Source organism: Lissotriton vulgaris, chromosome 12, assembly GCF_964263255.1.
Source record: "Lissotriton vulgaris chromosome 12, aLisVul1.2, whole genome shotgun sequence".
NCBI classification, from domain to species: domain Eukaryota; kingdom Metazoa; phylum Chordata; class Amphibia; order Caudata; family Salamandridae; genus Lissotriton; species Lissotriton vulgaris.
The window spans coordinates 243895687-243910985 of NC_141700.1; the positions used below are offsets into that span (position 1 = coordinate 243895687).

General features: G+C 45.9%; 2 protein-coding genes across 5 annotated transcripts in view; one reads left to right on the top strand and one right to left on the bottom strand.

Moving 5' to 3' along the window:
* Positions 1–7380, bottom strand: part of LOC147673861 (uncharacterized) — a 1240526-nt gene extending 1233146 nt beyond the window's left edge. The window contains exon 1 of the mRNA XM_086947748.1: positions 7372–7380. The gene's annotated coding sequence lies outside the window, so the exon portion shown is untranslated. The remainder of the gene's footprint in view (positions 1–7371) is intronic.
* Positions 7381–7964: 584 nt separating this feature from the next.
* SMPD3 (sphingomyelin phosphodiesterase 3) overlaps positions 7965–15299 on the top strand; it is a 976655-nt gene continuing 969320 nt past the window's right edge. For all 4 annotated transcript variants that reach the window (XM_086947747.1, XM_086947744.1, XM_086947745.1 and 1 more), the window contains exon 1: positions 7965–8140. The gene's annotated coding sequence lies outside the window, so the exon portion shown is untranslated. The remainder of the gene's footprint in view (positions 8141–15299) is intronic.

Consider the following 15299-nt stretch of genomic DNA (forward strand, 5'->3'; position numbering starts at 1 on the left):
TTTTATTATTTAGGGAATAGAACCATCCTCTTAGCTTGGACTCTGATTTAGGAGATTTAGATTACTTAATATATAGACGAGTGAACCTTAGACTTTTCTCAGAGCATAAAATCCTTCTATTGCTGCGCCTGAACTGCCTGTCAGCCTAATATTGGTCTGCCTCAATTTCTTTCAGAGGTTGGTCTTACCTGTTGTTATCTGTACCTTTAAAGCTGTTAAGGCTTACCTTGCTACGCGCTGCGCTGTGGTATTTAGGCGCTTTGTAATTTTAAAAATCTCCTGTTTTTGTCTGCTTATTTAATTTATTTTTAAAGCACTTTTCCCCTGTTTTTAAATCATCCCACTCACTTGCACCGTAATTGGGCCATCCACTGCGGCTTCAGCGGGTCTATTCCAGCGAGTTTCGCGCTTTCTGCTATCATAGGCGCCATCTTGGGGGTAGGTAGGATCGCCAGTCCAGGGAGCGCTCTAGCAGTCAGGCTGACTGGCTAGAGGCATCGTGAAGCAAAACGTACAAAAGGGACAGTTGAAGGTGGGTCTGCCTGTTAAGGCTTACCTTGCTACGCGCTGCGCTGTGGTATTTAGGCGCTTTGTAATTTTAAAAATCTCCCGTTTTTGTCTGCTTATTTAATTTATTTTTAAAGCACTTTTCCCCTGTTTTTAAATCATCCCACTCACTTGCACCGTAATTGGGCCATCCACCGCGGCTTCAGCGGGTCTATTCCAGCGAGTTTCGCGCTTTCTGCTATCATAGGCGCCATCTTGGGGGTAGGTAGGATCGCCAATCCAGGGAGCGCTCTAGCAGTCAGGCTGACTGGCTAGAGGCATTGTGAAGCAAAACGTACAAAAGGGACAGTTGAAGGTGGGTCTGCCTGTTAAAGCTTACCTTGCTACGCGCTGCGCTGTGGTATTTAGGCGCTTTGTAATTTTAAAAATCTCCCGTTTTTGTCTGCTTATTTAATTTATTTTTAAAGCACTTTTCCCCTGTTTTTAAATCATCCCACTCACTTGCACCGTAATTGGGCCATCCACCGCGGCTTCAGCGGGTCTATTCCAGCGAGTTTCGCGCTTTCTGCTATCATAGGCGCCATCTTGGGGGTAGGAAGAATCGCCAGTCCAGGGAGCGCTCTAGCAGTCAGGCTGACTGGCTAGAGGCATCGTGAAGCAAAATGTATAAAAGGGACAGTTGAAGGTGGGTCTGCCTGTTAAGGCTTACCTTGCTACGCGCTGCGCTGTGGTATTTAGGCGCTTTGTAATTTTAAAAATCTCCCATTTTTGTCTGCTTATTTAATTTATTTTTAAAGCAATTTTCCCCTGTTTTTAAATCATCCCACTCACTTGCACCGTAATTGGGCCATCCACCCCGGCTTCAGCGGGTCTATTCCAGCGAGTTTCGCGCTTTCTGCTATCATAGGCGTCATCTTGGGGGTAGGTAGGATCGCCAGTCCAGGGAGCGCTCTAGCAGTCAGGCTGACTGGCTAGAGGCATCGTGAAGCAAAACGTACAAAAGGGACAGTTGAAGGTGGGTCTGCCTGTTAAGGCTTACCTTGCTACGCGCTGCGCTGTGGTATTTAGGCGCTTTGTAATTTTAAAAATCTCCCGTTTTTGTCTGCTTATTTAATTTATTTTTAAAGCACTTTTCCCCTGTTTTTAAATCATCCCACTCACTTGCACCGTAATTGGGCCATCCACCGCAGCTTCAGCGGGTCTATTCCAGCGAGTTTCGCGCTTTCTGCTATCATAGGCGCCATCTTGGGGGTAGGTAGGATCGCCAGTCCAGGGAGCGCTCTAGCAGTCAGGCTGACTGGCTAGAGGCATCGTGAAGCAAAACGTACAAAAGGGACAGTTGAAGGTGGGTCTGCCTGTTAAGGCTTACCTTGCTACGCGCTGCGCTGTGGTATTTAGGCGCTTTGTAATTTTAAAAATCTCCCGTTTTTGTCTGCTTATTTAATTTATTTTTAAAGCACTTTTCCCCTGTTTTTAAATCATCCCACTCACTTGCACCGTAATTGGGCCATCCACCGCGGCTTCAGCGGGTCTATTCCAGCGAGTTTCGCGCTTTCTGCTATCATAGGCGCCATCTTGGGGGTAGGTAGGATCGCCAGTCCAGGGAGCACTCTAGCAGTCAGGCTGACTGGCTAGAGGCATCGTGAAGCAAAACGTACAAAAGGGACAGTTGAAGGTGGGTCTGCCTGTTAAGGCTTACCTTGCTACGCGCTGCGCTGTGGTATTTAGGCGCTTTGTAATTTTAAAAATCTCCCGTTTTTGTCTGCTTATTTACTTTATTTTTAAAGCACTTTTACCCTGTTTTTAAATCATCCCACTCGCTTGCACCGTAATTGGGCCATCCACCGCGGCTTCAGCGGGTCTATTCCAGCGAGTTTCGCGCTTTCTGCTATCATAGGCGCCATCTTGGGGGTAGGTAGGATCGCCAGTCCAGGGAGCGCTCTAGCAGTCAGGCTGACTGGCTAGAGGCATCGTGAAGCAAAACGTACAAAAGGGACAGTTGAAGGTGGGTCTGCCTGTTAAGGCTTACCTTGCTACGCGCTGCGCTGTGGTATTTAGGCGCTTTGTAATTTTAAAAATCTCCCGTTTTTGTCTGCTTATTTAATTTATTTTTAAAGCACTTTTACCCTGTTTTTAAATCATCCCACTCGCTTGCACCGTAATTGGGCCATCCACCGCGGCTTCAGCGGGTCTATTCCAGCGAGTTTCTCGCTTTCTGCTATCATAGGCGCCATCTTGGGGGTAGGTAGGATCGCCAGTCCAGGGAGCGCTCTAGCAGTCAGGCTGACTGGCTAGAGGCATCGTGAAGCAAAACGTACAAAAGGGACAGTTGAAGGTGGGTCTGCCTGTTAAGGCTTACCTTGCTACGCGCTGCGCTGTGGTATTTAAGCGCTTTGTAATTTTAAAAATCTCCCGTTTTTGTCTGCTTATTTAATTTATTTTTAAAGCACTTTTACCCTGTTTTTAAATCATCCCACTCACTTGCACCGTAATTGGGCCATCCACCGCGGCTTCAGCGGGTCTATTCCAGCGAGTTTCGCGCTTTCTGCTATCATAGGCGCCATCTTGGGGGTAGGTAGGATCGCCAGTCCAGGGAGCGCTCTAGCAGTCAGGCTGACTCGCTAGAGCCCTATATAGACAAGACATGCAAGCGTGCAGCGTGTGCGCGCGGCGTGTGTGCCGCAGTAACGCCGGAGTCACGCCAGAGTCCAGCCCGTCTGCGCCCGTCCGCGCTAAGGACGGGCTGGATGGCTGGGAGACTGGACATGTTGCCGGTGAGTTTACTGAGATCAGCTATTCTGGCAGGACCTGCTGACTCTCAAGCCTCCCACACAGCCTTGCCATCATAGGTACGCCCCAGAGTCGCTTTTGACCCCCCCAGCCTGTCACTGTTTCCGGCCTACTTTTACGGTGCCGGCTCACATTGCGGTCGTCACACCGGTAGGTTCAAGTCCGAAATCAGGAATCACGATGAGGAGCGATAAGGGGTTTCTCATAAACGCGAGGTCTTTGATTAAGAATAATCTCGCATTTAAGGATTTCGTCTTGTCCAGACAACCCGCTTGGGTCTTCATCACAGAAACGTGGGCCAAGGACTCTTCGGGACCTGATTTGGTTGAGGCAGTACCGGATGGTTATTCGCTGGTGAGGGAGGACAGAGTGGGACGTATTGGGGGGGGGGGTTTCCTGCCATACTATCCCACTCTCCACACCGCAAAATTCCTTTCAGGCCCTCCAGTTTTCTATCAACGGATCATATGCAGTTCCGTTCACGGGCCTCCTCATTTATAGACCACCGGCGACCAGAACAGATTTTTGTCATTACATGCTCACTATTTTAGAGCCACACTTTGGCTGTGAGCATTTTACTGTTCTGGGGGACATGAATTTCCATTTGGAAAATCTGAAGTCAAAGGAAACTCTATCCCTATTGGATATTTTCTCCGGATGTGGGATGAAACAGTTAGTCAATGATCCCACCCATCAAGCAGGCCATTTGCTGGATGGGGTCTTTTCCAACGATCCCCGGCTAACCATCGGGACTCCCATCCCTCTCTCTTGGTCGGACCATTCTGCGATCCCTTTAGAATTAACGATCCCGACTGTCAAGAGCAAGGTGAATGAGCCAAGTAAAATGGAACTGAGGCGTAACCTCAAAAGCATTACCAATGATATGCTCGCCCCTAGATTGCCCAGTCGGATGATCACCTCAGAGGAGGACGTAGGGAATGCAGTAGACAGGTTGGATACTGCTATCATAACCACTATTGATGACCTGGCCCCTGCCTCACTCCGTTATTCCGCGAGGAAAAGCCCATCGGCACCGTGGTTCTCGGAATCATTAAGACTCCTTAGGCAGGGAGTTCGAAGACAGGAACGCCTTTGGAGGACTAGCTGGGATCTGCGAGAGAGGGATAGTCACAAAACCCTCCTAAAGGAGTACAAAATGGAGGTGATAAGGACTAAGCAAGAGTATTTCACCTCTCTGACTTCCTCACTCTCCTCGCCGAAAGAGCTGTTTAAGATCGTAGACACGCTTACATCATTAAAGGTGCCGGACCCTGTTGTTAGCTCACAACGTAACGATGTTGCACAATTCTTTCAATCTAAAATTTATTCGGCTTTAGAATCTCAGAGGTCGGCACTGTCTTCCTCTCCGAGCTTTCCTGTCCCCCCACTAACATCCTCTGAGGAGGTACCGTCAGGGTGTTTTTCCAACTTTCCACCCCTCTCCCTACAGGAACTTGAAGTTCTCCTTTTTAAGACCAGGTTGGGTTCTCCTTTAGACTCTTACCCCCTGAAACTTCTTAAACAATGTAAGGAGACTCTCCTGCCCCTGCTACTAAAGATCATGAACAGGGCAATGAGAGATAGGACCTTCCCGCTACAATGGAAAAGAGCGGTGGTCAAACCACTGTTAAAAAAGCCTACATTGGACCCGGGCGTTCTCAAAAACTTCCGCCCCATTTCGCTGCTCCCAGCCCCAGCAAAGATGTTGGAAACTCATCTCAACCAGCATCTTGCTGCCTTCCTGAAAACCTCTGGCCTTTTAGATCACTCGCAGCATGGATTTCGGAGAGAGCATAGTACGGAGTCGGCCCTTACCACGGTGCTTGATAACATCTGCACCAGAGTGGATAAGGGCCAGACCACTCTCCTTATCCTGCTAGATCTTACGGCTGCGTTTGATACCCTGTCTCCCTCAGTGTTAACATCTCGCCTGAGGGAGATAGGGGTTGAGGGGCCCGCACTTAGTTTGCTGACCTCCTTCCTCGGCCAGAGGGAACAGAGAGTTAAGCTGGGGGAGTTCCTATCTCCATCCCTTTCTGTGCAGTGTGGGGTCCCTCAGGGGTCGGCATTAAGTCCGACCCTTTTCAACATCTATGTGACCCCACTTGCCAGGCTTATTAGATCTTACGGGATGGAGGTAGTCTCCTACGCCGGCGACACGCAGATATTGATGTCTCTCGCCCAACCTGCCATCTTGGCTGCCTCCAATTTTAGACACTGCATGGAGGCAGTGGCTCAATGGATGATTTGCAATTCATTGAAGCTCAACGGCGAGAAGACAGAAATTCTGGTGTTCGGAGGTAAGGAGGACATTTGGTCGGCGGAATGGTGGACCTCATCTTTGGGAGTGTGCCCTACACCCACTGCCTTGGCTAGGAACTTAGGAGTCATGATTGACCCTTCTTTGGGGTTGGGTCAGCAAGTAAGTAGGACTATTTCCCCCTGCTGGGGCATAATAAACATCCTGAGGAAGATAAAACATTACCTGTCCCCTCAAGCCAGAAAGCAAATTGTAATAGCATTAATAGGCTCAAGACTAGATTACTGCAATGCCTTATACCTTGGCATTAACAAGAGTCTGATAATGCGACTCCAAATGGTGCAGAATGCCGCCGCGAAGTTTGTGCTAGATCTCCCTAGGCGGGCCTCTGCCACGGCTGCCAGGAAAGCACTGCATTGGCTTCCAATTGAGGCCAGGATTTCTTTTAAGTCCCTTTGTTTGATCTATGGGGCCCTGGCCACGAACAAATCTGGAGGCCTAAGGGATCTGTTAATTCCATACACCCCTTCCAGATCCTTGCGCTCGGCTAATAAAGTCTTGCTATCAATCCCTCGTGTCCGTAGAGCTAGGTGGGGTGGCAGAGCCTTTTCAACTTTGGCTCCAAGGTTGTGGAACTCTCTGCCGTCTGAGATTAAAACCCTTCCCTCAAAGCAAGCTTTTAGAAAGGCCCTTAAGACGTGGCTATTTGCCATAGCCTATCCTTAGCTCTGGTTCTGCCTTTTTTAATTTTCTTTGTTAGGCACCTTGATGCCTACGGGCTTAGTTGCGCGATATAAATTTTATTTCAATTCAATTCAAGCATGGTATTAAGGGATATGGACCCGAACTCGATTATTAATTTGTAATAAACTTCCTTAACTATAGTTCCTGATTTCTGGACCTTGTTGTATAGCAAAATGGGTTACACTGTTAATTGATAATGACTGATTACATGCTCACTCTTTCACCCCTCAGTGCATATAAGAAAGGCCCCTCGGAGGAAAATATATGGTAAGAAAAGTGGGCCAAGAAAATGTTGGATTATGGTTGACAATAGCTCATTTTATCACTTTATTACATTCAGGGACATCATTTATTTGTTTTACTTCAGATAAAGTGTCTCCTAAAGTGTCACACATTAAGGCTTGAAATGCCACACATATGAACGCTAAAACCGTGAAAGAATTCAAATGATTTATGTGACATGTATGCAGGCGCAATCTGCACATATAGTAACCATTAAAGGTATGCTTTAGTACATGTAAGAGAGCAATAAGAACACTCTAAAGATAGAAAAAAATATCTCCATAAGGCACACCAGGAAAATCTAGATCCCATTAAATGTTTGCCTTAAGCTCCGCCCCCTAGCCACGTCCCCTGGCCCGCCTCCTACCCTGCAGCCTAATTATGTAGTACCTGCACGTATTTTTTCCGTTTTAAGCAGCACTGAACAAAATAATTGCACTGAAAAAAAGATGGCACTATGCTAGAAATTATGCTGTATGGGGTGGGGGTCAATTATGCGCACGGAGGTACAATAATGCGCCGCGCCGTTGATTGGAGCAAATCCCTGAACAGAACGCATTTCATTGAATAGGTAAAAGTCCATCACATCTATGGGTGCCTGGTGTTTGTACAACATTGCTAAGTTGTAGCTATGTACGGTCAAATACCAACACAGCATGCGGCTCCAGGGTTGCCTGAAAAACTGCCATGTATAACACCTGCTTCCCTTAACGACTGATATCCATAACATAATGACATTCGCTCAAGAAACAAGTTAATAAGAAATTGGTCTGGAATCACACGCTTACCGTACTTGCTGTCATGGAAACAGAAGTACACTTCCGGTGACGCAGACAAACAAAGCAGCACAGCAAGTCGGGATAGCCATTGTTACCTTGAGCTGAAATATAGTCTAGCATTGTTATTGTGAAAACGGTAGCAAATAAATATGTATAACCATCCAAAGAGTAATTTTAATATCGAGTTTACAATATTTAAAAATAATGTAGCTCAATGCCTATAATATGAAAAGAGTAAATAAAAAAGTATGTAATTATGTTATTTGAAAAAAAATGTTTTCTTGGAACATTTGTGAAAAATTCTAATAAAGACTTGAAACTGCAAGAGTTTTTACGTATTCTTACGCTATTATCCAAGAATATCATCTTTACAAAGATGGCCGACACAGACATGTTTCCCAAACTCTGCTAGGGCTACGACGGAGACAAAGTACGGTAGCTTTCAGGCGGACTGAGAGCGCGCACACGCTTTAGCCTCACCTCTCAAGCGCCCCCGTACACGCGCTAGGCAGGGTGGGTGTGGCCAATGGGGTGACGCTCTGTCTGGCACGCGCCGAAGGGGGCGGGGCCAGGTCGGGTAGAGGGAGCTGTTCGCAGCTGAAGGTGCTGGAGCAAGGGAGACTGAGAGGCACAGCGCGAGGGTGGCCCACGCGAATAGGGATTCTGCACCGCCGCTGCCCACGCGCTCAGAGAGCTCCTGCTGAGCCTCGGAGGGAAGCACAGCAGCAACCGGGACGCCTGCAGCCACCTGCTGCCCGAGCCACTGGAGGAATCACAGGTAACTAACTACACGAGCCCCGGCGCCCCTGTGCATCTTGTCTACTCTGCCCAGAGATGCTTTTCAGCCTGAGGGATCCTGTACTGAGCATGGAAGGCAGCGGATGAGTGAGACTACACCCCAGACCCCTCCACCGGGGAACCCATTATACAGCCGCAGTCTTGCACCTTGCCTTTCGCCAACTGCCTGATTTCTTTGTATCCTTCCTTAGGCGGGGCTCAAATCTTATTTTTTAAAATGGTTGCTACTTTGTCACCAAAAACGTGCGTTCCGTTTTCTGCAGGAGACCTCAAAGCATTTTTGACACCCAGCCCTATCATGAAATGAATGATACCTTATATTGGACCAAGTGACTACAATATGCCAACATTGTCCAGATATTGTCGCCACTGTGTGCATAATGATTTCATGTTTTGGACACGTTTTAGTTCGAATAAAACGCCCCGAATTCGTAGAAAAATATTCAAAAGTCGATTCTTCTTTTTTTTATTTTTCATTTTGATACCGACTTCATGTTCATGGCTATGCAGACCGATGTCTATAATTTGTTAAGAACGTCAAAATATATCCCCTCCCTTTTCTCTCTCTCTCTGTCTCTCTATCTCTCCTTCCTTCTGTCTCGCTCTCTATCTGCGTCTCTATCTATCTCGCTGCCTGACTTTCTGGGACCGTTCTGCGTTTAGATACATATGTTTGTTTATATTTTTAATACCCACATACTCTGGCTATGGACGAGCAACTTATCAACTGCGTTGATTTCCTAAACAGTGGAGCGTCAGGCAGGTGGTTTGCTGAGGAACTCCGTGTATGTGGTCTCCAAGGGGAGAAAATCTGCCATCCAAGAAATACTAGCAGACTGCACTCTGCCCTTCCTCGTGCATTTATTTCCACGGCTCATAGGAAAGGTGGCATGCAAATATCAAACACTCGTTAGAAATAGCAGTTCCTAGGACAAACAGGTGGCAATGGCTGTTTTCTCGCCGCATGGATTTTCTTGGAAATGGAGACGTTCGCCTGCGTCTGGACATATTCGCAGTAAAGTACACACAATGTGTGTTCCCTATGGTGACTGCCTGCACGCCGCAGAGCTTTCTGCAGGCGTTTATTCAGTGATTTCTGCCAGAGTGCAGGCGCAGACAGGCGCGCAGTGTAGGTGAGTGCACATTTGTCTCTGAGGGAAGCACACATGTAAGCCCTGGTGATTCTAAGTAAAATATCAGGCTAAAATCATAATGTGCAGGCAGTGGTGTCATTTTGAACGCGAAGAGCAGGAGGAAATGGCAGATGTCACCGGGAGAAACAGTTTCTATGACAGGGAACGGGTTTCATAATCACCCTTAGAGTTTCACTCGTGTGCAATGTTCCAAAACTCACACAGGTAAAGCAACCACTTGGTTCTGCGTTCCTGGCGCACACTGCAGCACGGTTGACCGGGGTTCATTAAAAAAAAAGTCTTCCCTGCCACATACCACCCTAGACATAACATTAAAGAAAGGGCAGACGGAAACCATGCCCTGTGAGGGAGGAGTTGCGCTTCAATGGTTAAGTTGTTTACTGTGCAACATGGAAACTAGAGTTGTAATCCTGGCTTCCCACTCGAGCACACTGAGTGATCCTGGCCAATTTACTTTATCTGAGTTTGCTCCCCTGCCTTTTCCTCAGCGTCAGTTCTTTCATATACCTAAATAATTAAGATTAACGTACAGACATGCTGAGTTACAATAGCATGTTAATGCAATTTCTTAAGAATGGGTAGAAAAGTCTACCGGTGGGTAACTCACCCCGTCGTAGTGTCGCGATAATCTGCGCCACAATTAAGGAAAACAAAGCAGGCCAGGCACGTGGCACTAGCAAATTAATTCAGGCAGGATAATGACAATTTCAAAGCATGGGTGATTAGTGGGCGAGGAGGCGCAATGGCTGAGCGTCACATGACCGACCAAAGGGACAATTAGACGTGTGTGTATGGGGAGAGTGTGATGTTAAAAAGCTTTCTGTTGCTCGTGGTGCAGCTCTCTCATTATTATCGACTCGTGGATCGTGCATCTACACCGTTTTTGCTGTGTCTGAGGCTCTGTGTATTGTAGAGGGCGTTTTCGATTGTGCCAGGAAAATAAGTTGTACAGTTTTGCAAGACAGATGTTTCAGAGAAGCACGTGCAAGCCTAATATAATTTAATGATTCAAAAACACTGTTTGTGCCTTTGAAACGTGCATTCCTGCTGCTATTTCAGCCTGATGTGTTGGTTTTTATTCTATTTCACATGGAATGTCAGCCATCTTTGTTCCCCTGCCATGCCTTTTGGGTGTTGTTTTTCAGTCTGGCCTGTCATGCTTGTCTTCTCCTCAGCAGATCTCCTAGCAGACATGTCTAGCACGTTGCTTGATTGCGGAAGGGGCACGCGCGCCTAATCCAGGCGTGCACACACATAGCAGGTTTATTTATTCTGGGACGCCGATTGTTGGCACGTGCAGAGTGAATCGCACTCTTCAAGCTATAGCAGCCACCATTGCTGTTCCACGACTGTCAACTTTAAAATATTCTACCCCAGGGCTATGAAATCTCCTGTTTCTTTTTCACTTGACAATATTCGCTCTTCACTGAAAGTAGCCACGTGCTTCTGAGAACTATAAGCAATAACAGATATGCCGCTGGGAGCATTTTAGGTGGGCAGCAGACTGGACACACGTTGGAAAACCTAATTCATGCGTTTGTGTGTGTGTGGATGGATTTTCAGAAAGAAGACATTAAAAGTGTTTTTTAGAGGGAACTGTATGACAGAGTCCACTATTATATATATTTTTTAATGTGGCAGTCTTTCTTCAAATCTGGCTGTGACTTCTCACTACACTACTATGAGAACTGTTCCAGTGCTTTTTATTATTATATTACAGATGTTCACGTTCTAGGACCATGGGGGACATTATCAGCTCAGTCTGTGACTGCCATTGTATGACAGATGGCACTGGAAAATGTTGATATGTGTTTTCTTAATCATTTTCTTAAGTATATAGATGTAAGTTACGTCGTTGTGGGCATCTTCAGAGAGTTTCTACGTGTTTTAACATTGATGATTGACAGGAGGGAAGCTGTTTAACTGTGCTCCTATGCTATGTTGGATCAGTAGCAGTGCATTGTGACGCTACTGCACATTCAGGGGGGGGGGGGGGGGTCAAGGGTGGGCCTGATGTCTGTTGCAGCTTGGCAAAGGCAGATTGCATGCATTATATTGGGTCTATATGGAGAGAAAAACGTTGTTCCAGCTTTGGCAATGGCAGATTGCATGCATTATATTGGGTATATATGGTGAGAAAAACGTTGTTGCTGCTTGGCAATGGCAGATTGCATGCATTATATTGGTTATATATGGAGAGAAAACGTATGTTATTGGTTTCTCTTACAGAGGAACACATGCAAGGAAGCAGTCTGGTGCTACATAGCAGATAATGGTTCACCACACATTAATCATGATTCATTACTATTCAAAAAGTAAGATTTTAAGCAAATTCCCCAAAGATGATCCCATGTAGCTCGATGTCTCTGATGGAAATGCCAAGGCTCCTTGTTTATTATTTTTTTTATAAATGTGTATTGAAGGAGGTAAGTGGTAATGTCACCGTGCTGTAAAGCATGGATGGGCATAAGTGAAGAGAGCCAGAGAACATGCTCAGTGTATAGCCTGCCTTTGAGTTGAGCTTTCTGTAGACGCACAGGCCTCACGCAGAAGTAATGTAAGCTGAAGGATTGAGGGTGTTCGAGGATGAAGTCTGCTGCGGTGCAAAGGCATCATACAGTTGGCCCATGAGTCCGCAATACCTCATTCTTCCATGTCAGACGGGAGCTTAGTGTTAAGTCGCTGCTCTACATCTGACGTTGGTTGACGTACATTTAGGGAACAGCCTACTTTGAACCCAATGCTATCCTGAAGCAGAAACCCTCTGCCAACTGACTCATCCCTCATTCTGTTTACACTGCTGTCCTGTTTAACTGCAAGAGGAGACCCTTGTATATCCCACTTTCACAGACTACACACCTTCTCCTCCTCTTTACTGATGTTGTGGTTACATTTCACCCTTCTCCCACAGTGCTGCTTTCCATTTCCTAGGCCACCATGTTCCATTCCATATGTCAGGTTATCATTTTTGGAATTGGACACACGTGAAGGCAATCTAGCAATACTGGTGCCTTTTCACCCAATACCTGACCATTCCTCACACGGGGTATCTCTGTGACTAGAGCTTGCTCTGCTTGTTAAAAGGCAGCTTCTTTGAGACGTTGCAAGAAGAGAGAAGTGGGCATCAACCACTTCTCCTCACTGTAATGCCAAGTCTTGAAGTCTGCAATCGATTTGGTCGGAGGTGACTGTTCTCGACCCCTCAGAGTAATCAGAATAAACTGGACCAAATCCATCATTTCTGGACATCCTTGACGTAGAGCATCTCTGAGCTATGTTGTTTGTATAAAACACTGGAAAATGATTGTCCATTTCCAAGGATGAATGTTTCAATGTACTTTCATGTGTTCACACCTACATACACATTGCTTTGGTTTGCCATGAAGGGCTAAGGGATAATTGGCATGCGATGCAACAGTAGTTGAACGTGTGCTGGACTGCGGGGTTTAAAGAGCTAGAAGGGGCCTTTCCCATAAGGATCTCTAGGGCAGCATGGGCAGCATGAAGTTTCTTACAGATGATCTGTCTGTATTCCAAGGTTCTGCGTGACCATGGCAACTTTTACTCCTGGAGTATGACCTTGAAAGGAGTTGAGTAGGCAGAGCGGGCGACTTGTGGGAAAAACTTGTATATTACCTCCACAGGCACTCCTTTAGAAGGGAATTCCCACACTATGTAATAGGAAGAAAGAAGGTGAGCCCCACCCATTGTTTGATGGCAGGTTCTGGCATGTTTTCCTCATGATCTGTGATTATCAGGGCCTGAATGAGAACCAAAAGCAACCCTGGAAAAATGTAAAAAAACAGCCCCAGTTCTCCTTCTCCCTATTTTGTTCTGTCTCTCTCAAACTCTATATATCCACTTCCGCTTTTCCTCGTGTCATAAACCCCAGAGACCTGGAAAGCTTGACAAGAGCCCTGGGCTTTCAAAAAACCGCCTCCAGTGGCTTTGGACCCCATGCAGAAATGGCCAATAACCTAAATGGCCAGTTCTACTCTGGTGAGTAGGTGGGTGTTACCAACTGAACAGGGAATTAGTTGGCAAGTTATTGGGCAGAAGCTCACTGGAAGGATTTCCACCAGATGGTCCAAGCAATGATGATGAAATATCTTTGTATTTCATGTTAATACCAATAGACAGTGCATTTTATTAACGAAGGAGCAAAAAACTTGGTGGTCCTGGTAAATAGTTTTTTTAACAATGATGTGTCTTATCTGGAACAAGGAAAATCAAACCTCCATTTGTAATTGCTAATAAAACATCGATCTATTGTAACAGTAACGTATCACAGAGCCCTGCATCTATCAGTTGTAACAGCAATGCAACACCCAACCTCATATAGCAGGTGTAACAGCAACGCATCACCCCACCCCCACATCTATCAGTTGTAACAGCAACACATCACCCCGCCCCCACTTGTTGATGGTGCACCTGTGTTCAATGAAGATGGTGTTCCAGTGTGACGGATGGTGCTTGATGGATTGTCAAGGAAAAGGGTCTTGGAGTGAGCATGTGCGCTGGTACTCTCAAGTTTAAGGCGACAGGTTCAGGGCTCATGTTTAGCCTGCACCAAGAAAAAGCACCCTGGGTGGCATTGGTGTCTTACTAGGGTGAAGACTATAGAATGCTTAGGCTGCCACCAGTGCCCTCTTTCTATAGGGTGTTTGGAGCATACATTGTGTCCAGAGCCGACAAGGCACTGCTCTACTAGGCTTAGGCCTCTGCATCCCTATCCCTTCCGAACACGATTAGGCTGAAGTGTTGCTTTCATTGCACCGGGAGCAGTGGTTTCACACATATTTGACAGGGACCATGTCATGTCCATAAATTACTTTCCTTAATTTGCTATTATATCATTCATATATTAAGGCTTTCATCAAAATTGGGGGTTTCTCTCAATCTTATCTCCTAGCTTCCACCTTCTGAACAGCATATCAACATATTTTCTTTTCATTTTACTACAGGCAGTCAACAGTATAATCCATTAACACCTTGCCTGCGGCGCCAATTCTCCCCCGGTGCTGAACATTCCATTCGCGGGTGTGGTCATGACAGAACGGTTCCGTCATGAGCACAGCGCGACCGATGCTCATGACGGAACCGTTCCGTCATGAGCATCGAAGTGGTTAAAGACCTGATTCTAAACTGTAAATAAGTGCCCTCAAGTGACCTAGGTGACGTGCAGCATTTTGTAAAATTCCTAATTAAATATTAAATACATAGGAAAAACTTTTCCTGTTTGGAAAAGGCATATTTTACATTCAATCTGCATCTATGAAAATAGAGAATACAACAATACATAACAGGGTATATCAACTGTGATCAAATGAAGTCATCTTTGGACCTTTGGGGTCTGGTGATGCTTATGCTACACAAACCCCCTGATGTATTATTGGACCATAATACACAGCCACAGTTACCTTTTATACAATCTATCTATCTATCTATCTATCTATCTATCTATCTATCTATCTATCTATATACATACACAGGTAGATATCAATGTGTGTGTATATATATATATATATATAAATATATATATATATATATATGTGTGTGTGTATATATATATATATATATATATATATATATATATATATATATATATATATATATATATATATATATATATATATATATATATATATATATACATACATACACCTCTGGTCACCATTCCCAGAGGCTGAAAACTTTATAATGGGGAGGAGGCATGTGGCCTCCCTGCCTGAGCCTCAGAGAGGCCCTATGGGACCCTAGCCACAGGGGCCAATATTTTGAAAATGGAGAGGGGTCATGTGGCCCTCCTCTCCAAGCCTCAAAGAGGCTCCTGGGAACCCATCCCACAAGGCCAAACAAATGTTAAGGGAAAGGGGTTGTGCCGTCCCCATCCCAGAGCCGATGACTGGCACCAGGGGACCCAATCGCCTGGGGCTTGATATGGTGCAGTGTCCCAGCCATCCCCGGGACACTGTAGTTCTGTGC